The sequence below is a fragment of the Martes martes genome (assembly GCF_963455335.1).
Source record: "Martes martes genome assembly, chromosome: 10".
Classification (NCBI taxonomy): Eukaryota; Metazoa; Chordata; class Mammalia; order Carnivora; family Mustelidae; genus Martes; species Martes martes.
In genome coordinates, this window is record NC_137898.1 from 109,145,085 (window position 1) to 109,170,988 (window position 25,904).

Below are 25,904 nucleotides of genomic sequence, written 5' to 3' on the forward strand. Positions count from 1 at the left end.
GCTTGCTACTCCCTGTTTATGCTCTCTCTCTCTGTCTTTTTCTTTTAAGACTTTATTTATTTATTTGACAGAGAGAGAGAGAGATCACAAGCAGGCAGAGCAGCAGGCAGAGGGGGGCAGGGGAAGCAGGCTCCCTGCTGAGCAGAGAGCCCAATGCGGGGCTTGATCCCAGGACCCTGAGATCATGACCTGAGCCAAAGGCAGAGGCTTAACCCACTGAACCACCCAGACACCCCCCCCCTTCTTTGACAAATAAATAAATCTTTAAAAATTATAAAATTTAATTAAATTGCTAGGGAGACACAGGGTACCATGGTGGCCATATATGCTCATTCCCAATTCTGGCCGTTGGGATTCTCTGGGTCTCCTACCCCAGAGTGAATCTTGCTGGCCAACAAACTCCACGCACACGTTGGGCTTACTGCTTCATTTAAAATTAAGATTAGAGCATCAAGAGTCTAGAGATACTTAGGAAATAGGGAAACATAAAAGAAAGACCTCTCTCTATGCTCCCAAGAAGATAAACAAAACCGGAAACAAGTAACCCTAGAGGAAGGTGGGCTAAGCCGTAAAAACTTCAAACAAACGGGGGAATCCGTGTTGAGCTCAGTGAAGGGGGATTTTCGCAGCAAGCTGAGAAAGCAATGGTGTGTACAGCAGCAGAAACACGGAGGACTCTGCAAGGCATGTCCTTGGAGCCAAGAGAACATGACAGAGTGACTAGGTAACAGTACTGAAACTCTGAGGAACTCTGGGAAATGATCAGGGCACAGAATGAAGGAAAAAAGGTGAGGCTCTCAGACACTCCAGTGAACAAAACCCAACCAACCAACAAATTACATATGACAGTTATAATCCAAAATTGCAGTAAACCAAATGTGGCATGACTTTTAGCAAGCAGTAGGTATAAAGCAGGAGAATTCACTGGAACTAAATTTTAGGATTATTCTCTGAGCAGCAGAGGGGTTATAGCATTACAATCTTAGAGCAAGAAGAAGACTCGTGGCACACCCAGCATCTCTGCATCTAATGTTATGTGATTATGATCACGCAAATGCCATTCACTAGCATTGACCTTGGCAATCAATGTGGAAAGAAATCATCATGAAAACTGTGACCAGCAACCACTGTAACTGCTCTCAGCATCGACAACACGAAAGGAAAGCTCGAGCTGACAGATGTCAGAGGGTAAACGGGGGATGGAAGGTGAAGGGAAGAGGGAATCCACTGAGACCACCAGCTCCCGAGAGGGGGACCCCAGAGAATTGTCCATCTGAATAAGATGGGGAGGTTTAAGTCGCAAGTCACAGATGCAAAGTGAGAACAGTATCTACTGGTGCTGGGAGGCAGAGGGCAGAGGAAGCCGGACGGGGTACGACCGCACACTGACGCCTCTACTACAGCTGGAAGTTGCAGATAATCGTTAATGATGACACATCACGAAAGAGCCCTGTAAGCATACTGGGTAGAGATTTACAGACAACCACCAGTAGAGTCATTGAAAAGCAGGGCCCTCTAGAAAAAGACATCACAGATGTGGATGGGTTGGCCGAATAACTGGTCTCCTCCATTATACAAAGCCTGTGGTGCTAAACAATTTATACATATGACATTTGTATCCTGAGGGAATTTCTGAGCCATCTTGGCATCTAGTCTTTAAGGAGGAGCGTAGATGCCTCCATCATCTGATGACATGAGGATATGAACCTCTCCTGAGTGATGGTACAAACTCTTTTAATACTTTAGTTTTGGGGGGGGGGCGGGTGAGAAAGCCCCTGTGTCTTAGGAGGAGGGGAAAATCCCACCTTAATTTCTTTAGACTACCCTTTTCAGAATATCTGTTAGTGTAGCAAATATAACTATCACATAAAATTTGCCACTGTAATCATCTTACATGTAAAATTCAGTGGCACTCATTACGCTCGTTACATAGCATGATCATTAGCACGATTCCAAACTTTTGCATGCCCTGCGACAGAAACTCTGTAACCACGAAGTAATAACTCGCCACCACCCTCCTCCCAGCCCCTGGTACCTTCTATTCTCCAGCTCTGTCTGTAGGAATTTGCCTCTTCTATGGACCCCATCTAATGGGAACCCTAACTGTATTTGTCCTTCTGTGTCTGGCTTATTTCACTAATCTTCAAACCACCTTTTGACAATTTTCTGAAACGGTCTCAGGCCAATGGCAGGATTTGAAATGTGAATTAGAAGCATTCTACTCCATGTAAAATCTTAGTGGCAGAAGACAAAAGTATTCTATCCTTTTATCCTAAGAATCATATCCATTATCCTGAGAGTAATGGCTGCTGGATTTTCCAGAATCCAAGACCGGTGACTCTGCCACACTGTCTCCTCCTGGGTCATGGCAGCAGAGAGGCATGGTTGGCTAGAATGGGGAAGAAGGTGATGAGAGCTGGCACCCCTGAGCTCACCGATGGGGGACCACCCACGCTAGAGCAGCGCGGGCAACCAGCTTCCACACTCAGCCAACTCGCCCACTACTTCTCTCAGCAGTTGAGAAGGACACGGGTGCTCCGTGCACAGTCTAGTAAGACGGACCACCCAAATCTTGCTTGACCATACCGGGGTGGGGTGAGGGGCACATGGGTCCCTGAGGGGCATTTTGTTTTTGCCGGTGGAATTCCTGCCTTCTCTCTGTTCCCTGATACTGTTCTGTGCACGCTCCACACCTCTTTCTGGAACTTCTCACACCTTCCGGTGTGTTTGCAAGGGATGGAGACGTGTGCGGTGACGTGAGTTACAACATACCTAAGGAGATTAAACCATCTCTTGTTATGTGCATTGATTTTCTATTGCCAACTCAGACGAGCTTCAAGGTATGGCAATTTGTGAGAAAACTCAAGACAGGACTGCTCACTTGTGAATTATTTCCCATGCTCTCTTGGATCGTTGTCACTCTTGACAGATACCCTACAAGCTAAACAGTCAGCATTTCATTAAAAATAAACCTTTGCATCTAACAGGGTGATGACTCACCAAACCCAGGAGCTCAGAGAGCACCAGGAGAGCTGCAAGAACATCCCCAGGGAGCTTCAGAACAAAGCACCTTCATGATCTACCTCTCGGGCATCTGCAAAAGCACGTCAGGGAGAATCGTCAGTTTCTCTGAGGTGACCACTCCTAGGAGGGAAGTGTGGCTATAATGTCATGGTCAAAATGAATGGGTGGGTGGGACCCCTGATTTCACAAGCTGCCAGCCACGAAGGATATATGGATGTGCGTGAGTGTCTGTGTGCGCGCGTGTGCATGTGTGTTAGGGTAATGTGGGAAGAGCTTTTTAAGAGAGTTGCTTTATTCTGAAAACTGGTGGCGTGTCACCTACCAGGAGACCCTATAAAGAATGATGCAGTTGGCCTGTTCTGAAGAGGACAACCACTAAAGGGAATTCCAGTGCAGACACAGGGATGGAGATCCTAAGGGCCTAAAAAAGCATGACAGGAGAGGCAAGCAATAGGGACTCGGAAAAGAGGCTGAATTTGCACAGACATGAGGCTGTACTGGCCTGCTGGCTTTCGGGAAAGTTGGGGGAGGGAGGGCAGGGCAGAACCCACTAGGAATGGCTTGGCTGATGTATGGGACACGGGACAGAGGTCGTGAGCGGGTTCGCTAGGAACACCCGCGTCAAATAGAATTCATCAGTTACGTGTGTCTGCGGGTTATGAAACGGATGGGGTTGGTGACGGCTGAAGATTGCTGATTCACGGCTTGGCAGAGAAGGTAAGTAAGAAATGCTCTGCGTGTGTTCACGCAGCCTTACAGAGTGTGCTTTCCCACTCTGTGTTTAAGGTCATTTCTTTCCGGGGCGCCTGGGTGGCTCAGTTGGTGAAGCATCTGCCTTCGGCTCCGGTCAATCAGGTCATGATTTCAGAGCCCAAGTCGGGTTCCCTGCTCAGCAGAAAGTCTGCTTCTCCTTCTTCCTCTACCCCTCCCCTGCTCCCTGCTTGTGCTCCCTCTCTCTCCCTCAAATAAATAAAATCTTTAAAAAAATAAAATGACGGGCACCTGGGTGGCTCAGTGGGTTGAGCGTCTGCCTTCAGCTCAGGTCATGATCTCGGGGTCCTGGGATCGAGCCCCGCATCGGGCTCTCTGCTCAGCAGGGAGCCTGCTTCCCCCCTCTCTCTGCCTGCCTCTCTGCCTACTTGGGATTCCTCTCTCTCTCTCTCTCTCTCTCTCTGTCAAATAAATAAATAAATAAAAGAAAAATAAGTTAATTTATTCCTCTGTACAAGTAAGAGGGAAGCAGAACAGTAACCCAACACGTACGTACAGAGCGGCAGGTGTAACCCAGGGACAGAGCTCCCTCGGCCTTCCGGGATCGGAGCTAGAGCTTTGGGGGTCACCTGGCTTCCCCCGTCTTCCACTCTCACAGTTAGCGACCAGATCCGACCCCTTCTTTCAGGCACCTGTTGTCTTGGTGCGTTTTGGGGGATGACCACGTGTTGCGACTGCCCAGTCTGGCCTGACCCACTCCCGATCGGGCCAAGGTTCCTGGGGTCCTGCTGGGGCTGTTCTCTTCTCTCCGGCATCACAGCCAACCGGTCAGGACACGAGCCAGCTTTTCCTTCAGCTCCACCTACAATTCAGCCGCGGGCCGCCCTCTTCATGGTGAACACACGGACGTTCCCTGTTGCTAACCTGTCTCCTGCTTCGGCCCCAGGGCCACACTCAGCACCTCTGTTTCCTCTTGTCACCGTCCTTGCGCCCCCATCCAGCCCTGCAGGGCGCAGGGGCAGCCTTCCCCCTCCCACCGGCGCCCTCCCCGGCGACTTGCCGCCGCCCCGCGAGGGCATCCGTGCCCGGCGCTCCTCTCGTCCTCGCTGACTGCTCGTGCTCTCCACAGTGCCGTGACGCTTGTAGGAAGCGGAGCCTGTCCTCTGTCACCGCGCTCTGCAGGAACGGTCCTCCAGCCCGGGCTTCCGTCATCTCTCGTCTAAGCACTATGTGCACTTTGGGGTACAACACATGGTCCCGTTTTCTTCCCACGTCCGGATGAAGTTGACTGAGCCCGCATCTTGTCTATGGTAGAAGACGTTGCTTTCCCCTCTGGGATGTGCTGTCCCCTCATAACAAGAATCTCAGGGTCTTACTCAAATCAGAGATTTATATCAAGGAACAACAAAAAACCCAGAAATCCATTTAGTCGGTCGGGGAGTCTCGGGTTGTTGTCACGGCCACATGGTGTCACTGTTGAAATGTAGGAAGCCTGCGAGCTGGCAGTGGCCTGGTCTGCGGGCAGGCGAGCGGCAGGTGGCTGGGGGCGGAGACATGCTGCCACCGAGGCCCGGGAATCCAGGAGCCCTGGCGATCCTGCTCTCCACTGACCCGAGATGCTCTAGGGACGGGGTGTGCGGCTGCCGGCTCTGGGTGGGGGGCTGGGAGAGGACGTCCTGCTCTCCGAGTGTCCCCCTGAGCTCTTGCCACGGCACACCAACGTGGCTCCCAGTGGGACGGCTCCGTGGGAGCTGGCTGGTTAGCTCGTGCACACACGCACACTTGTGAATTCAGAAAATAAAAGGCCCCTGGAAAATAGTGAGAACTTGTTCCATTCGGTATCGCCTTCATCTCGCCGTGGGTACGTTTTAGGGTTCTCTCACCCTACAGAAGTTTCCTTCTGACTCAGAAAAAGCCCCCAGGCTCTTGCTATCCCTCTGAGGTCACCGAAATGCTTGAGTGAGCCTCCAAGTTCCTCTTTGTTGAAGAGAAACGGACAGAGAAGGTGTGTCTGGGATGGGCATCGAAATGCCAGAATGATCTCAAAAGAGGAACATTTCGTTTGCTGGTAACTTTGTATGAGCACATTCAGGGATTCCAAATCCTCTTGCGTTTTAGCAAATTTTTTTCTTGATTTGCCTCTACGATTTCTACATAGGAATTACTTGATTCCATATTTGTGTTTTCGACGTCCCACAGCACATGCCAGAGGTGGGGGGACATCTCCAAATGGGGAAAACGAAACCAAATTCCTTAACCCTTTACGCTGGAATATTTACCACGTAAAGAGTTTTGTTTTGTTTTAGTTTCTGAAACGCAAGTAGGAAAATAAATGACCGAGGTCAAGGTTCTTAATCCCAGAGCGTCTACCTAAGCTAGGGGCTCCTTCTGCCCAACGATCTCAACTTTATGGGAAACGTGAAGGCATTAAGAACTTCCCCTGACATGCAAGGGCATCGCCCACATTACAGCAATGACTCTCACCGCCTCCCTACTTGGTGACGTGAATCTCATTCCCGTTCCTGACCCCACCACTGCGTACACGTCGGTCTACCTGCATTTGAGGATAATGGTGTAGAACCAAAACATTTTTCATTTCCTAACTGGATTTTCCTTGAAATATGCGCTCATTAATTTTCCCAATAATATACAGGCCATACCATTAGTTACCGGATGTCAGGGGGTGTCTGGCTTTGGAGACGGCGGGAGCCCCTGGTGTTTACTGCTCGTTTCTAAGGAGTTACTCCCCAGTCTCTTCCATCAGCTGCTGTGAACGTTCCTCCTGGATTAACCTAGATGGTAAAGAAGAAATGTGTGGGATTTGGTGTGAGGAGTTGGACACTGGAGTTCAGAGTTTCTCCAATCTACTTTTTACATTATGTCCGGAGGAAAATTGATGGCCAGAGGTGGCTTGCTGATACAAACGAGGACCATCGGCGTTCCAATTTCTGGTTAAAATCCAAAGAACTAAAATATTTCAAAAAGGCAATGCAGTCTATTCCAAAGGAATAAAAATAAAATTTCCTCCAAAGAATAAGAGCGTCACGTATGTGTGATGCTTACTGCAACTCTGGATGTGAGTCTGTAAGCTTCCATCGGGCATCGCAAACTCAAACGTCTCCAGGGTCAGGCCAGGGATGGTAATTTTGGCTTGTGAGGACCGAGATGGTCTGCAGAGCACTCAGATTATGGAGAAGGGCTAGCTCTTGCCGTCTGTTTCCATGCGGAAATGGGGGCCTGGCCTTGTCAGAGCTTTCATCTCTTTAAGAGAAGCTCTCAGTCCAGACTCGTAAGAGAAAGTTCCTGTACCCTTGACCTAGACTTTCACAGGCTGTTTTCTTTCATCTTAGATATTATCTCTACATCTCAAACAGCCACCACCAGGGGAACAATTTTGTCTGACATTTGGCCACATGAGTCAGTAATTCAAGTTTCCCTCAGGGTAACCAGAGGAAAGGGAATAGCACATCATTCAGTGATTTTATATATATTTATATGTAATACCTATAAATAGAAAACATATATATAACACAAGAAAAACTCTTTTAAAAACAATGTACCACAAGCCATGAACGAACATAATCATATAATTAAACAATATTGTTTTAAAAACAAACCTTTTTATTAGCTAAGTTACTTGCTAATCCTTGATTAGTATGTTTTAGGGATTAGATAAGTCAAGGCAAAACCCAATGGTTCAGGTACACTTTCTTGGCGAAATGTGCATTACTCTTACTCATTAGCTTTGGTTTTCCTGGGAGGGTTCTGGAGACCTCGAACTCATCACAGACATAGACTGAGACACGGTTAAGTGTCAGCCCTTATTTTGGTACTTTTGGACTCGAGATCTCTTTAGTTGCAAAAGGTCTCTTTTGGACTGACTTCTCTGTTGCCTTTGCTCCCTCTGTAGTGGACAGACCTGTTTACAAAATACCCTCGTTGATGTGAAGGCTTTCCTAAACTCAGTTGAACGCATTTGCTTGTCTTTCTGGGTGAACCTTATCTACATGCTCTGAATTCCTAACTCATAAACTTCAATGTGTTAACCTCTTCACGCCCGAGTACTAACATGTGCTGGTCTCACACATTTCCAAGGCTCCTTCACTGTTCTGGCCAATGCACTGGTTCTCTGATTTCCAGGGCCGTCCTCTGGTTAGGGGACAATCCATTTCTACAGCTTGATGACACCAGGCAAGTTGGAGGTGTCTTCCCAACCCACGTGGTTTATTCCTCTTTCTCCTCCTCCACATTCCCAGCGAACACCTCCTCCATCCCTGTGTGTGTGAGGACCTACCAGCTCGTGCGGACGCGTGCGTGCTTAGTCTTACAACTCCTCAAAAACAGGGAAAGCACATTCATCTTACATTGCCAGCGTGTCGTGTAGTTTCGACACATAATAGGCATGCAGTGAACGAACAAATTCTCACATTAGTGTTCCTGATTTTATCAAACATTTCTTTCCCGAATATTTTAAAATGCATTAAAAAAAAAACACTTCTTAATTTTGAAAAAGTGGGTTTCCTTAAAGTATCTAAGCACCAAGTCATTATGAAAAAAATAGGTTGTACTGACAATTTGGTTCCTACTTGGGTTCCATACTATACATACATACATACACACATACATACATACATACACACATACATACATACGTGTCTGCATCTCATCCATAGGGTTTGGATGTTGATGACATTGATTAGGACAACAATGAAGCCCAAATTCATAGACCTAACCAACTTGGTCAGTCTTTGTGTTTGGGTCTCAGGACTACATTGCACCTCCAAACCAATGGTGCCCTCTCACACACATTTCATGTCCAGTACCGTGTGGTTTGTAGTGTGAGAACAGGCTCCGGATATGACATATTGTGGTTATTCTTTAAAATATTAAAGATGACCCGATTTTGAGTACAGTTAGGAGGGTTTTGGACATATGAAGAATGCTTAGGGATATTAACTAAGAAAAGATAGCCATCTTCAGTTGAAGTATCATTGAAATTACATTTAAAGAAGCCTCAGCTAATTCATCCCGTGTAGAAAAAGCTCCTAAAAGGAACACTGTATTGTAGCTCTTACGTTACTTACTTTATGAACCTAACAAATGTATATGAAGACGCACAGTCAAGATCCCAAGAGTGGAACCTCAACTTACAAAACATAATCTTACACTCTTAAAAAGGGGGGGGTGTCACTTAATAATGGTTTGCTTTGTGATCATAATGCGAAACCAATTAGACTGTTAAGTCTCTTCCCTCCAAATTCTAAATCCAGAACCTGAAACTCTGAATTGCTCTTGCCTGGTTCTACTGACTGGAAGTGCTGTAATGATCACACCAAATGGAATTAGAACAGCCTAGCTTCACAATCCCAGTCTTCTGGATTTGTGTCTTTATCAGGAAGTAGATTATTTAAATTTACTGTTCAGAAGAGACAGCTAAGAAATAGAGGTTGAAGCACTATTTTCCTGTTTGGGGAGCAACCACATAGGTAGGCAAGGGAGGCTTTGACTGTAGTCGGCACCAGTCATTCTCTCGGTCACTGGTCCTCTATACTGGGGATAGTCTCTGATGTGCCAGTACGGAAAGGACTGGTTGTCTGAGGATATTTAACCACTGGGATTGCAGAGAAGTAATTTGTCAGCGTGCATATCCCCAGGAATCAACTCCCAACTCCTAGCCATCCTGATCACTGTTTCTCAACCAATGGGGAAGATTATACCCAAGCGGTTTGTTGGCATCAATGCATCAGACTTTTGTAAGAGGAGAGATCTTCGGGAGATGAGGGGTTTTCTTGGGGCTGTCACTGCAGGGGAATGAGAGCAACGCTGGGAAAAAAGGAAAAGCAGTCTGGCATTCACCACTTCCTCTTGAATTCTCACAAAGCGTAAGGGCTCCCTCTGAGGTATAATGTCCCGTAGTTCCCGGAGGAACCTGCCTTCATTCTCAGGATCAGGATGAAATGATGGGACGTAGCTTCCTCCTCGGGGGTGTTCAGAGACTAGTCTGTAGAAACAGCTTGGTCAGCTGAAAGATTGTCCTTGGAGGACTCAGAGAGAAGTGCTTAGTAACTTGCCCCTAAAAAAGCAGAAATCTATAAATATCTCCATTTTAATAAATATGCCTCCTGTCCTCTATAATAAATTGTATTTCAGTGATTCAATTTAATTAAAATTAAAGATATTCAAAAGTTATTCCTTTCTCTCAAAGGCCTTATGTAAAGATGAGATCATAAACCCATATAGGCTTTTTATTTAAGCAGATTCTCAAAGTGGCTCTTAGTAACATCCCTGAACTTTTACCCTAGTGTCCTGTTAATGGGTGGTGTCAGGGATTCTGGCCTTCAAGGACATGATTCTGGCCTTGGCCATGCCCGTTATTGATTCTGTAGTGAGTCAGGTTCAATTTTGATTTAGGATGAAGCCATTTCCTTTGATGAGGTGAATGAACTCGGGACCACCGCAGATAACTCATTATCTGGCCAGAGTTAGCCACAGAAGTTAAATTGGATTCTTAGAAAAAACAGGTCAAAAAGAGGAACAGTACTGACCAAACTTGTGGGGAGAAAGGGAGCGTGATAGTGAAAGTCTCCCTTTAACAAAAGAAAAAATTCCTCTCATCCCGAGGTTATCACATTTCTCTTTCTCTGTCTGAAATCTTTCCTCCCCTTTCTCTCCTGTTCCCTGGCCCCTCTGCCCGGGGTGCTCTCTCTGACCACCCACTCGCCTGAACTTGCCCTTCACACGCAACCTTGGCTACTCACCCAACAAACTGGTAAGGAGCTCAGGGTTTCCCCCTCATCTAGAGGGCTCTTCTCTTTGATGAAGGGTTGTGGGGTTTTTTGTTTGTTTGTTTGTTTAAAGATTTTATTTATTTATTTGACAGAGAGAGATCACAAGTAGGCAGAGAGGCAGGTAGAGAGAGAGGGAGAAGCAGGCTTCCTGTCGAGCTGACAGCCCGACGTGGGGCTTGATCCCAGGACCCGAGATCATGACCTGAGCTGAAGGCAGAGGCTTAACTCACTGAGCCACCCAGGCGCCCAGGGTTGTGGTTTTGAAATCAGACAGAAGTGGGTTCAGATCCCAACTCCAACTCTGACTAAACTTCTGACATTCCACACATTTCTAAATCACTCCAGGCTTTAGTTTAACCATCTGTAAAATGGGGTTAATAACACATGTCTCAGAGAGTCATAAAGAGAAAAGAGATGAGGCATGTTAAGTGTCTACACAGACCGGCAGGTGAGTCCCCATCACATACGGATGTGAATAACATCCCGCCTTTTCCTCCTGACGTTCCACTTCGTTCATGAAGTGTTTTCTGTTTCTCTCCTGACGTCACCTTAAGCGCCGTCCATGCTGCTGTAGGAATCACTCTCAGACTCCTCTGATGCCAGCACCACACGGGTGGCCATGCTACCACGGGAGGGGCCCGGGCTTCTGAGGCTGCTGCTTTGGGCAGGACTCCTGACTCTGCTATGTCCTGGCTATACTCGGAGTGAGTCTTTAACCTTCCTCGCCCTAAACAGAGCACACACAACGTCCTCGGATTATCGATTAAATAAGGCAATTTTTTACTGAAGGCTTCATCTGTGCCCGGTCCTGTCCTAAATTCTTCATGGGTATTAACCTCATCAAAACCACCCTCTGAGACGGCTACTGTTATTCTGTTACGTGGACAGGGAAACTGAGGCACGATGAAGGCACTTGCAGGACATGGAGGCGGGACGTGGGCTGTGCGGACCAAGGCAGCCTGTCCGAAGTGTGCCATTTTGGCATGTTGATTATTTTAAATAAAAGTTACTTAAGAGACCGCCGGTGCAGGAACACTCAGACCCTCCTCTGTCCCCTGAAGGCAGGAACTAAGTCTCCCAGGTAAAGGGCACCTTCTCTGTACCAGGAGGTGAAGAAACATCCCTCTCCCCAGAGGGGGGAAATTTAGAGCTTGTGTCAACAACTAGCCCTTCTTGCCTTTTTACTAATTTGCTACCACAGCCCCAATTCTGTTTGGAATTCCTTCATTCCCTCCTCCCAGAGTTAAGGGTCTTCTTCTTTTTTTTTTTGTCCTGTCAATTCCTCACAGATTTATTGTCTCTTAGTCTCAAAAGTACAAAAACTGCCGCCTCAGTCATTCCTTTAGGTCTCAATTTCCTAATTGCCCTCTGTGTGTGCATGTGATAAAGCTTTGGGTGTTTTTCCTTCTCTTCATCTGTCTCATGTAAATTTAATTCCTCGTCCAGCTGGAAGACCTTGAGGGTAGAGAAGAACTTTTTTCCTTCCAGAGGCCGAGGCCGCCACTCACGGGAGGCCTTTCTATGTGCTCAGGTGTGACGCCAGAGGAAGGCTGGGACGTCGCTCTCCGCTCGGCGATGTCGAGGTGCTTCTTGCGCGTGCTTCCTCTCTCCGGTGAGAATGTAAGTTCTTCAGAGCATATGGTGTGTTTTGGGTTTGCTCTCTTTCCCGCAGTACCTAGCAGAGCTTTGGATTGTAACAGGCATCCAATAAATTTCCTGTTGATTAACACGTGTAGTCGTAGCATTCCCTTCCCGTGAGGGCTTTCTCGAAGCTTCTCACGGTAATGGTGGTTTAATTGTCAACAGTAAAAACGACATGGGAATGGCAATAACATAATAGTTAAGAGTTTCTGAGCACCTACTTTGTACCCACAAGTCGATGTGGATTATCCGACTTACCCCTCTCAGCCATCCTTGAAATCACACGCAATCGCCAGCCTGTGTTACAGGTGAGGAAACTGAGCCTTGGATCGATCACATGATCTGCCGAATGTCTTGGCATCAACAAGGATGGAGGTCAGAAGCCTGGATTTGAATCTAGGCATCTGCTTCTGGAGCTGGGACTCTTGATTTCTTAAAAATTGGCCTTGGATCACCTGACCTCCTCCTCATTGCTTATTCTACAATTCTTTGTTACCAGAACTCTTTCTGTAGATTTTTTTGTACTGTGGTAAAGTATGCATGACAAAAACTTACCATTTTAACCATTTTTAAGTGTAGGGCTCAACGGCATCAAGTACAGTCCCATTGCTGCGCAACCATCCCACCATCCGTCTCCAGAACTCTCCATCTTCCCAGACTGAGACAGTAACTCTTCATTGCCCTCCTTCTCCCCCATGGTCAGAAAATACATTTTCTTTCAAGACGTGTATTTGACCATTTCAATTTCTGAGGACTAGTTTGAGAACTTCTGTAATGGAAGTCTTGGCAAATTTTGTACCCAGATGACTGTCTCACTCATCTCAGTCCTAGAGCCTTGTGACCTTGTTTTCTCTCTGATATCGCAGGCCTCGGGGCAGAAAGGTCTTTGGTTGACAGACGGCTTTTCCTGTGTGAATCAGTCCTTTTACAGATTTTCTTGTTTCAGGCCTTGTTCATTTTCCTTTTACTGCTGCCACATCCCCATGATGTGGGCCCACGATTCTGAGTCACTTGCTTGACTTAATGTCAAAGAGAGTTACAATGACGAAGGAAAACTGCTACAATTATTATTTGCCATAAAGTGTGTGCCGGCTTGGTGGGTGAAGGGGCATTCTCGTACTCTGGCCATACCATGTTCAGCATCGCTCACAGCTCAGTTGCAGGTAGAAGTGAAACAATCTGGCTAGAAGTATGAGAAATAATCCGTCTGTATATATAATGAGGAGAAGTGACAGACTCTGTTCCCATCGTCCTTTCTCAGACATGCCTCTTCTGGTTGTGGATGGCATGACGTTTTTCATCTTGACAAGGCCAGTTTATGAAACAGACACAGGGGCAGAGCCAGATCACAGTGGTTTAATGCTGCTCTTCAGCCAACGTCCTTGTGAGAGCCACTTAAAGTCATCACGTCTTTAAAATAGAGCCAATGTCCACAGCAGTAACGGGGCCTACGTAAAACGAGGTTATTTTGCATAGTGTCTATATGGATACAGATATAATTATAGGTAATGTTAGTTTTCATCTTGAGTTTCCAGGTTGATACAGGCTATCTTTTTGATCCCTCCCTTCTCAGTGTGTATACCCCCTGAAATTCACTTTTTCTCCATTTTCCCAACTTTCTGTCCTTTATGTCTGCTCTTACATACGATGTAAATCTTATGCCCTTTGTACCTAGTTTTACTGAGCAAGATTCTTTTGTTTTTTTCTGTTTTTAAACATTCTATCATTCCATGAAGGCTTCCTTGACAAACATAAAAGGAAGTGATCGTTTTTTCTATTTAGCTCTCTTATGATTTGCCTTTATAGGACCTAGACTTACGTCATTTAAACACTTTTGACTGAACGATCATATATGGAAGACTGCACATGTTATATTATGCAAATCACTAAATCTCATCTGAACATACCCGCAGAACGAGGGCAGAGATGAAGAAACAAAATATTATAGTAACTTCTAGGAACAGATGAGTTTTGTTTATTTTCAAACTTTATATAGATAGAATCACACCATTTACATTCTTGTGCTTAAAATATTTTTTTCCCCTACAATTTGAAGTTGGGATCCAAATAAGATTAAAATTGGTTGTTATGCCATTTACATCTTTTATATGTATCCTGTCCATCTCTTATTTTTCTTTGACTTTTTTAAAAGAGAAACTAAGATGCTAAGCCTATAGAATCTCCTGTAGTCAGTCTGATTTTACTAATTGTGTCCCTTAATTTTTTTTTTTTTTTAAGATATGTGCCTGTCAATTCCTTAAAATTGATAGTCTGATATAGTGGCTTCATCAGATTCAGGAGATATATAAAGTCTGGCCTCACTATTTGTGATGTCATCAGCCATGGGGAAATCATTGCCTGGCTCCTGGATGGGGATGCAGAAGCACAGAGAGGTTAAGTGACTTGGCCAAGTGCTCAAGGCAGAGCCGAGGTCTCCAGGAATCTACTCCTGTGCACTCTACACTACAGACCACCACTGAAACTTACAGTGATTTCTGAGTGTAATTCAAGTATATTTTTAGTTACTAGTGATTCAAGTATCTGACTCTTGCTTTTGTGTTTCATCTGGAAGGCATGGCCATGTTCTTTATATTGGTTCTATCATGCACAACATCATTTACGATGGCAGTGGTTTTGTGTGTGTTGGACAGGAAGAAGTTTCCTCTGCCCTTCAAGGTTCTTCTAGCTGGACTAATATTAAAGTGATAGGGGACAGATGTAGCAGTAGAAAATCAAACAAAAGTTTAACAAGATGTATACCCCCTGTACATACAGATTTTCTGGGAGAGATCCAGGATTGGTCCCCAAAATAGCGGAAGCTATCTCCTTAAATCATCTCCAGTTGAAAGATGCTGGGAATCAGTTATGGGAGGTTACAAGGAAAAGCACAGTAAAGGAGAGTAAGGTTGTTATGCAGGATTTAAGTTCATGCCTTCTCTACTGATTTAGAGTCTCTCTAGAGATTTAGTCATCTCCCTCTTCCTGGTACTGAGGGAGACACCCTTATAAATGGAGAACTTGTGTTATACAGGTAAATGTCTCTTATAAAAAAGTTTTCAGAGCATGTCCTGTGTATGCTGTTTCTTAAAAATAACCAGCTTCGACTAATCAATATGCTGAAAATACCAATCTTGGGATGGCAAAATTTGCTCTCCTATATGTGAAAATGGAATAAAAAGACCTACTTTTTATGAAATTTTTATTTTAGAAGAATGGTGTCAGTTAAATCCAGTTAAATATGTACTGCATAAACACATAGTGTATAATTAGCAAAATGAAAATACAAATAAAAACAAAGATAAGATAACATTCTCTGCCATTAAACAGCTCCCCGTCTTTTTCATAGAATCTTATATCTGAGAGGAACCACTCACATATATGTGGTCAATGGAAAAAAGAAGTAATTTCTGAGTCTGAGGACAGGGGTTGACACATCACCTGTATTGTTTTCTGGCCCTGTGACTAGGTGGGCAGCTTAATGACTATGGGTTTTAGTTTCTTCATCTATAAAAACTGGGCCTGTCCTGCAGAGTGGTTATGAGTTCAGATAAAATAGTGATCGAAAGAGCTTTAGAGTAATGATGCTTTCATATCTTCTCTGCTCGGGTATCATAAGAATGGGAGAACCCATTACTTCAAAAGCAGGTGCTCCATTTTTTGAAAATCTGTAATTATGGTAACATTTTCCTTTCATGAACACAAGCCTCCCTTCCTGTAACTTCCACCCATTGATTCGGCTGAATCTCTTCCAGTATGAGTATAAATCACTCTCTCTGCACAGTGTAAATGTAAATCTTTCTCATGTTCATCCTTCAGACACGTGAAGACCACTATCATCAAATTTCTATGGTCTAGGAAAACGGTCCCCAACTCATTCAATCACTCCCTCCATGTCAGGGTTCTAAAGTAATGACTTTTAACATAGAATACATCAGAATCACCTGGGAATTCTTAACAAGCATGCATTTTGAAAAATCTCTCCAGCTGATTTTTAAATTCTTAATTATCTTAGTATCTTAAGTTATTTCTAAAACTTTTTCATGCTTGCCAGTACCCCCCTTAGAATATGCTTCGCTAATCCAAATAAACACTACAGATATGGGTGGACCAGTTGAAGTAGTCAGGGTTTGCTAGCTCTTGTAGCAAACAAATCAAAAGATGGTGAAGGATTAAACACAACGGAAGCTGATGTCTTGCAAACAGGAGTTTAAAGAGGCCTTTCCCGGTTGGTGGGTGGCTCTCTCCCAAGCATTGCTTTAGGATGCCAGACTTATTACCCCCTATAGTTCTGCTATTCTTAAAACATGACCTTAAGGGTCATTACGCTCACTACATCAAGTTGGAAGAAAAAAAAAAGAGCATGAAACAAATGGCATTTTTATGGACCCAGTCTGGAATAGTGTGGATCATTTTGGTTCATAAAATCACACAGCCACACCCAATTGCAAAGAAGTGTACCTAGAAACAAGACAGACTGAGTTTGGGAGTCAGCTAGCCAGTCAGCACGGTTATTGTATATGATATATTGTGACCACTTCTTCTGACATTAGGCATACCACCCGTTAATGAGGTCACAAAGATTTAAACTGTCTGGAAGACAGAAAATACCTTAAAGTTAAAAGACAAGTACAGAGTGGAAGATAGTGTTTACAACATCTCTGGATGTTCAGGGTAGCTCTGTCAAGCTGTTAACTCACGGAAGTAATGGTCAGCTCAACGTTTTTAGTTGTTTTCAGAAGACATCCCAAGTTGGGTTTCCCCCCACTAGATAATCATTCACTTGTTTTTTTCTTCTTCTTTTTTTAACGTCTTCATAGGACTTTGTATTTATATCATATTAGTTGAGGCCCACCAAGCCACTGTGCAAAGCTTTGCAGCCACCACACATTTAGTAAGAAATTCTTTTTCCTCTTTAGCAAAGAAATTTTATTCAGAGAAAGGGTACAACCTTTGTCATCTAATTAAATTTTTGTTATATAGTACTGGTTTATACTTAGTGCTTTTATGCTTTCTAGGCATTGCTAAATATTTCACCTACATTTAGTTTTTAAATATTCACAACCACAGTCTTAATAGAGATCATTACCTTCCTTTCAAAGATGAGACTAAATAATTTGCCCAAAGTCACAAGAATAGTGACTGTCAGAATTAGGGTTCAAACATAGGTATATCTTACAATTTTTAACTATTTTTCTGTGTCATCTCCTATATAAGCAATACCTCTTATAAAATACCAAACAGGAAGAGAGGAAATGTGGTGGATGTTATCAGGAAAGAGGTTACTGGAAGTAAGATTTGTTATGACCCTAATAAAGGAGAGGATTTAGCTAAAATGATGAAGGACAAGAGTTCATTTGCATATAATTTGCAAATGGTATAGAAAATACCATTCTATAAGCAATGATTCTATAAGCAACCATCTTTTGAACTTTAACGGACAGAATGTTAAAAATGAATATTTAGTTATAGGGAAGTTAGGTCTTATACTCAGGTAATGTAGTGGCCTGAGACTCTTCAAGACACACGGATTGCCAGTGTTTGTCTCTGCATAGCTGTATATTTTCATTGCTCTACTTGACGAGAGTTAAATATCCACAACTGAATACAGGAATTATTCAGGTAGGAACCCACTAAAAAAAGTACTCAGTTGGATGGGGGGTGGTGGGGAGCGTTCCTCTGGCCAACTTGCTCATTTCTAGTGCTATGTCTCCGCCTGGTGGGAGCTAGTGGAATTACAGTAAATTCACATGGGCCACTTGGGTAGAATAATGATCACATCCACTGTAAAAATCAGTCAGCTAATTATAGGAAACAACGAAAAACAAAAACAAAAACAAAAACAAAACCTAACAACAACAATAAAAACATGCCATTTCCTGAAGCTATATTTCCTTATTGCAGTGAATTGCTTAAGATATATTGATTTCTTCCCCATAGAGAGCATACTGTTTTTCTGTATGCATTATTAGGGACATTGATTGGAAAGCATCAATACTACTCCTTTTAAGGGATGTTGCACGTCTCAGAAAGTATTGCTTTCTTTGATGGTATGTATTTAATGGAAAGCAAAACATCTAAAATGATATTAACATCAAGTTAACATCAATTCAAGGGGAGGGGATTGTAGTGGGAGGAATGGTCAGTAGTAAATTTCAAAACTTTTCCACGGATTCCTACCAATCATATGCATGACTAATACAACGGAGAATTGTAATAGTACTGATATGGTTTTACAAAATTTGGTTGCAGTTAGTATATCTTGGCCTTCGTAGCTTTTGCGAGTCACTTCCTTCTCCTCCCTGATAAAAGCATAAATTAAGATGATATCAGTCTCTTGGTTTAGAAACAGAGATGCGAATTTGTCTATCTCAGAATCACCCATGGCATCTTTGGGGATAAATGTAGGAGTCAGAAATAGCATGCAATGTTTTTTTACCATATTAGTTATGTACGGTAACCCTGACACCAGACTGAGACCTGTCTTACAAGGGCACCGACCCTGTGTGCAAGAGATTGGAGCTAAGATTCGGGTCACAACGGCTTTTAAAAAGTAACTGGCTCACGGGATGGCTATGGGAAATGGACTAACAATTGGCAAACATCCTAAGAATCCCAAATTTGGTTAAGTCCTTTAAATACATAACCTGCTCATGAAAGGCAGGTGCTATTCCCCCATTTTACAGAGGGGGACAAGGATACATAAGTAACTTCCCTGGGGTCACACTGCTCTTACGACAGAGCAGCCTCATAGGCACCGTTGGTAGGACTCGCCCCCAATCCTCAAGGCTTAATTATGACCACACCCTTCGTTTCAGGGATGCAGCCCAAAGCGACCAGCACTTGAACGGAGAACTCGAGTTAAGGAGGTGATTCAGGGTCAAGTCAGTTAAAATGCTTAATAAAAATCAAAACATGGGAACACCTTATAACGGTATGTAATTTCTTCTATTTGTAATACCCATCGGTTTACAAAAAGTGTTTTAGACCTGATTGCATTTGCCTCTCAGCAATCCCAAGGGGAATGAAGCACTCATAGTGCTCTTCTCTTTCATAGCTCGAGAGACTGAGGCTTGGAGAGATTATTTTTCACCCAAGACCATCGAGCAACTTCTGATGTGTGATTTCTGGACGCCCCAAAGGAGAGAGTAATTGTCACATGTCTTTCCTCTCCCGTTTCCAACCTTCAAACCTCATCATGGGCTCTCAGGGCAAGGCACAAGGCAGGGGGACGGTGCAGATGGGATCACAGTGGATTTTACACCGCCCCCCTGCCCCGGTATCTCTGTCACCCTTTGGTTCAGTCTCTCAAAGGTTTAACACAGAATGGCACACTATGTGTTAACTCACCCTTGCAAGTTTCAAAGCGGTAAAAAAACAAACAAACAACAAAAAAAACAAGGTACAAATGCCAAACTCACCATGAAGATAATCATTGTTTAAGCTGCCGTAAGTCAGTTGGTTCAAATGACCATCAACTGCACTTCGGAGCTCTCATTCTACTGCAAGATACACAGATGCAGTAAACCCTCATCAGATTAACTGGTTCCCGACTTCACTGTACCAAGTGGAGGGGCATGAATGATCCTGCTACACAGGGAGGACTTTGAGAAAGGAAGTGCACATAGCGGGAACTCAGCTACCATGGATATTTAGAAAACATTTTCTGAAGTGTCTGAGAGTTATGTTTTAAAGGGGAGAATAAAAAAAAAAAACCTCCATTAAAAATATTAATGGCAGAGATATTTAAACATATTCCTATTGTAGCAATATATGGGCATAACCTAATGGCATATTTTAGTTCTTAAAGAAAATATGACGTTTAATTGTCTCTATCGTAATGGAAAGAAAATTAAGTTAGGAGTTAAAAGGGGTCCTGGCTCTATTATTTAGCATCTCTGTAACGCTGAAGAAGCCACTTAGATTCTTTGAAATTCGGTGTCCTCATCAATGAAATGAGATTATCTACCCTCGTTACCTTCTGCATATGTCGTTACAAAGACGAATGGATTTCTGAAAGTGAAAGTAATTTTTTTCTTGCACTATATTCTTCCGCACACCTGCCCGGATCTAGCATTTGCTTCCTGCTTACCGGGAAGGTGAGGAATTGGGGTTTCCGTTGTCAATCTTTGAGTCTCAAACCCAGGAGAACAATGACTCTTTAGGTACTTTACGTCAAGAGAAAAGTGACAAATTATTCTGAATACACTGCTTCTGCTGTCCTTCCTTTGGAAGACTGTTGGGTTGGCATCCATTCCCATCAACCAAGCCATACTGTTTTTTTCAGGTGTGGGGCCTGCAAGGGCCTTCATGCTTTGGCCCCTGTGACCTTCTGGGACTGATGCTGATCCTATAATCCTCGGAGAGAGCTTGTGTTCCCAGGATGTCCAGAGCAATTTCCCAGTCCCTGGAGAGACAATCAAGATTGAATTAGCTCTGGTTCGTCCATCACTAATCAGATGGCACTGCAGGCCTGCCCCGGGGCATAAGAGCATCGATGCGGTTCCAGTAATGAGCTTCATGAAGCACTCTCATCCTGATTCCGGGGGCCAATTCTCTAAAAATCGCCCTGAAATGTAAAGCTTCAGAAACTCAGCAGCTACGCAATCAATTTAGAGACACAACAGGAAACAAGAAAAGGTTACACAGATGTTTTACAGGATACACTCGCATCCTCTCCAACGGTAGGTTTGCAAGGCGCCTCGGGACCAGCGGATTTACCCCTGAGATTTCACGGTGGCTTATGCTCAAACCGTCCCAAGGAGTCAGGATCTCTTCTAAATTTCTACATGCTGAAGGTGCCAGGACGGCTCTGTAGCCCGGCCAACTTTCTAGCCACCTTCGCCATCCTCATTAGTATGAAATATGACTCCTACTCACAAATGAGTATCACCCACTTGCCGAATACCATCTTGATCCAAGAAACTTCCGTGTGAGGTTGACAACCGGATATGTAGAAATGAAAGAAAATTAATGGGGTCATATAAAATTCTCAATATGAACCCATATTTTACACACCGTGGCACATTTTCACTCCGTTTCTCCTAAGAAAGAATCTGCCGTGACGTCGAGGGGTCTGGAACAATTGGCTGAAGGAAGATAGTTAGAGAGGAGCCCAGGCAAGACAGATAAGGGGCAGAGTCACAGTGTCTTAACATTGAAAGGACGGCTAAATTTTCATCAAGGCCGGCCTCTCATCCACCAAAGAATTATCCTTGTCTGCCGAACTGACAGTCGGCGGCTCCCGCTCCCGCATTCCTAATGCAGGGACGTGTCGAGGTGATGAGGCAGGGCTGTCCATCATCGAGTGTCTCCATCTGCTAGGATGTACTCCGTTATATTTAGCCAAAATCTGCCTCCTGTAACTCCTTCCACTTCTGCATTTGCCTTTGGTGACAAGAAAGCACAAGTCTGTTCTTTATTCATAGGAAAGTTATTCAAAACTTAAGGACAAAATAGGTGCCCACCCTGCAAATCTTCGCTGTGCTCAACGGTCCGGTTCTCTGAGCAGCGACCGTGGGCTGACTTTGAGGTTCCTGATTCCCCCAGGGGGTGTGGACTCTTCTCTGGAAAGACACGAGTTCCTTGCTATTCAAAAAGCTCTCTGCGTCCCAGCAGCCTCAGCGTCCCCTGGGAGCCTGTTGTAAATGCCGACTCTCAGACCCCCATGCCAGCCCTTCGACAAGACGGTCTGCATGAGCCTTAAAGTTTGTAGTTTGTTGGACTGTGTCTTAAATACAGCAACAAGAATTACGCAAATCCCTCAAGTATGTTCCAAGGACACAAAATACAGTGAGATTATTTATCTGGCTCTGTACATTGTATCTGTATTCAATCTCTTATCATTGTCTTATTTTTATTTTTTCCAGCAAATGCCTCACAGAGTTAATACCCCTTACGGTGATGACTAAGAAGACGGTCCAGGCCTTTTCCACATAAACTATGGCTAATCGTATTTGCTTCTCCTCGCCATGCTATAATTGATATTTTGCACCTAGGTATGCGAATATCCACGTATCATTATTAAATTTTATCCTGTTGGCTATAGCTGATTTTTCTACTCTGTTGGGATAATTCTGAAGCTTTATTTCATCAACCACCGCATCACTTATTTCTCTCAGCTGTATCCTTTTAAAAATAGATGAGCATGTCTCTCTTTATTTAAGACACTGATAAAAATAGTGAATAAAACAAGGCTAAGGGCAGAAAGCAGTAATGTATTTCTAGAAACTTCCTTCATAGAAACACATTAAGTTCTACAAATGTTGGCTGGGAACCTGTCGTGTGTTGGAAACCACCCTGTGTTCATACCTGAAACGCACGGAGAATGGGGCAACCTTCCTGTCCTTGAGAGGCCCACTGTCTAATGGGAACTCTGAATCTGGAGATCATGACAAGGACATCCCTTGCCAGCACTCTCATCCTTTCATTAAGCTAATTATGGTAACAGAGTCCACGTCTGTGTGCCCCGAGGCGGGTCTGCTTTGCCACCTAATTAGTGACGAAAGAACCAAAGCTAATTCGACCTAGTCTGTCACTCTCGAGACTGAGGAATGATCCCAGACATCGTGAGAACACAAGCTCTCTCCTGATATCATAGGAAAGGACGGCCAACGCCACAAGACCTTTATTTCTCCTGAGGAGTTCATCAAACCAAAGAACAAACCTGACCTTCCAAAATATATATACCTTGGAAGGAGATAAAAGGAACTCACCATAACCTAGCGATTCACAGACCTTTACCCCTGGGGCTGATAATACATTATGTGTTTATAAAAAAATTTAAAAATTATTTTAAAAAAGGAACTCACCATAAACAACATACATAGCAATATCTCAGGCAGATGGCACAGGAGGTGGGAAGAAAGACCCTGACTTCTGACCAATTGTGTCTTAGCAGGCTGATCAACCTTAGAATTAATCCACCATCAACTGAATAAGAGAAACACAAGCCCTCCAGCAAATTCAGATGAACATTCAAAAAAAAAAAAAAAAAGCCAGCTTTGTGTAAGGAAGATCTGAATAAAAGAAATTTAAAACTGACCAACGTCTTGACATTGTGAGCCCATGCTAGTCTAATCCAATTTTCAATTTCTTTGGAATGAAAATTCTTTATCTCAGGGGCCCTAATGACCTGCCAGGCTTCCCAGCTCACCCGCACCTTCCCGCCTGGCCCCTGGCCCTAGCATCCTTCATTTAACAATCATTGGCAAATGTTGCCAGATGCTTTTTATGGAACAGGCCTTCATAAAACTTAGGGGGGAGCCTAGGGGGGGAGACACTGAAAATACAGAAGGACATCAGTAAATAAATGAGGTTATTTTAGTTATTGGCAGACAAATGCCACAAAGAAAATAAAACACGGTAAGCTGTGAGTGACACAGCCGTGTGCTCCTTCATATTCTACCATGTTCTCCAATTCCAAGAGAGGAACGTTCCTAGCCAAGGGAATGTGCCTACCCAAATCTCCCCAAGACCATGTCCGTGGCCCCTATCGCTAGATTCCCCTCCCCCCATCCAGATTCTTCTTATTCACTTAGGCCTCAGGCAGTCGTCCGCTCTACCTCGTTTTTAATAGATACCCTAGCTCTTGTCATTGGTTTGGACGTTCTACGTAGAATACTTACAAATTCTCTCTGACCCGCCTTGTGCCTTGAGTTCCTGGCTAAGGTTTCCTTTAGGACCCCTTTCTGCAAGTCCTCCGCTCTAGAGAAACAGACCCTGGCTCCCTCCTCTGATTAGAACTCAGCCACTTTTACTCTGTGTCCTGTGGTGCCCTGAGCTTCCCTTTCTCATAGAACTTTCATGCTATCTTGTCCCTGACACGCCCATTGTCCCCACTGGAGGGTCAGCTCTTTGAAGGTAGGGGCTCGCGCTCCGTTGACAACCCGTTGTCCAGCACAGTGTCTGACACATGCTCAGCCCTCAGACACTTGAGATGAGTGCATAAGGGGTGATTAAGTGGTTTTAGATTCAGATTTTTAACTTCACCTCATTTGGCTGAGTCATACTGCTGTGTATTTTTTTTTTTTAAGATTTTATTTATTTATTTGACAGACAGAGATCACAAGTAGGCAGAGAGGCAGGCAGAGAGAGAGGTGAAGCAGGCTCCCCGCTGAGCAGAGAGCCCGATGCGGGGCTCGGTCCCAGGACCCTGGGATCATGACCGGAGCTGAAGGCAGAGGCTTTAACCCACTGAGCCACCCAGGCGACCCTGCCGTGTATTTTTAATATCTATAAAAATATATATATTTTTTCTGATGACATTAACTATCAAGGGTTGTTTCATGTGGCTATATTTTCCCTTTTTAGAAATACATTACATTTTTCAATTCAAACTGAATTCCATTCTACTTGAAATGGCTTTGGGCAACCAGTCTTCCTGGATAATAGAAAACTGAGTGGGGCTTCATGGCATAAGATTTATATGTTTCTAATTCACCTCTGGTATATATCTTGCTCAGTTTTAAATGACACATGGTAATACATCTCTGATTTTTACTTTAGTAAAACCAAAATATTTAATATGTTTTTTTCCTATCATTTATGTGCGTGTGTTCTCAAGAAATCTCTTGAGAATTTTTTCAATCCTTCTCCTTGGACATAAGAAGAAATCACAACTTTTCAGGAAAACAAGACTGTGGAAACAAGCAATTTTAAGCTTGGCTTAAAATTCAGAAACAGGGACATTCTTACATATATAAGTAACAACACGAGTACTGTGATTTTGGAAAGGAAAGAGTCTTCATGCTTCTCCCCAAATTCTCTTGTAGGCAATGAGTCTTCCCAACTTCCACATTCTTTTATTTTCTGTTAAAAAGCAAATTCCCTTAGGAAGGACACATGAAGCCTTGCTCACACTGAAATTTAAGCGGCTAACATCAGATTTTTTTTCTTGCAAAACAGTGAATAGCTTATAAACTCCCGAGTGCCAAGGGGAGAAGGGAGGGAACAGGAAAGAACCACAGAGATGAGGACATATCCAAAAATGCTCACAGGACCCGAAATTAAAATTTTATCAGCTCTGCCATTCTCTGAGGCTTAATCTTGCCATTTGGGTAGGGGCCCAAGGCCAAGCTTGAGAGAAGGTGTTACTCTCCCACTATCCTTCACAGTTAGTTTTCAGATCCAATACTGCTAAACCCTGTAATAAGTTTCTGATGACTTACCATGAAATGCGATGAAATAAATCCCTCGCTTATTCTGGAATTCACAGTGAAATATCCTCCATTATCGATTTTGAGTATGCAATTGATTCTGGCCAGTCATTCATTAGTCATGGGCAAAATAATTTAAAATATTCAATAACTGGGCTATGCCCATTTATGTATTTACATACGTCTTCATAAGAATCACCAAGGGTAATTTTACATTTATCTATTCAAGCTCTGGCCCATGTTGAGTTTAGCAATAAATTACTCACAGGCGCTTTTTATTTTCAAGCCAGATTAGGATTCCAAATTGTACGTGTTTGTCAAATACTGAATAATTCAGACGCCTTTAATCAGTTCTTGCTGCAGATGCTGTGGCTGGGAAACAGGACTTAGGAGGGAAGATGTCCAAGGGCCCAGCAGGGAAAAAGAGCGAGATGTGGGTTAACCACTGCAGGTGGTTAGCAAGGAAGTAAATGATGAATGAGCAAGAGAGTTGATGATGCTAATTAGGAAGGCAAAGTCTTCTGGGCTGATGGCGGAGGAAGGCCAGGCATGAATAAAAGCAGCCGACATCGTCATGTGCCGTGTT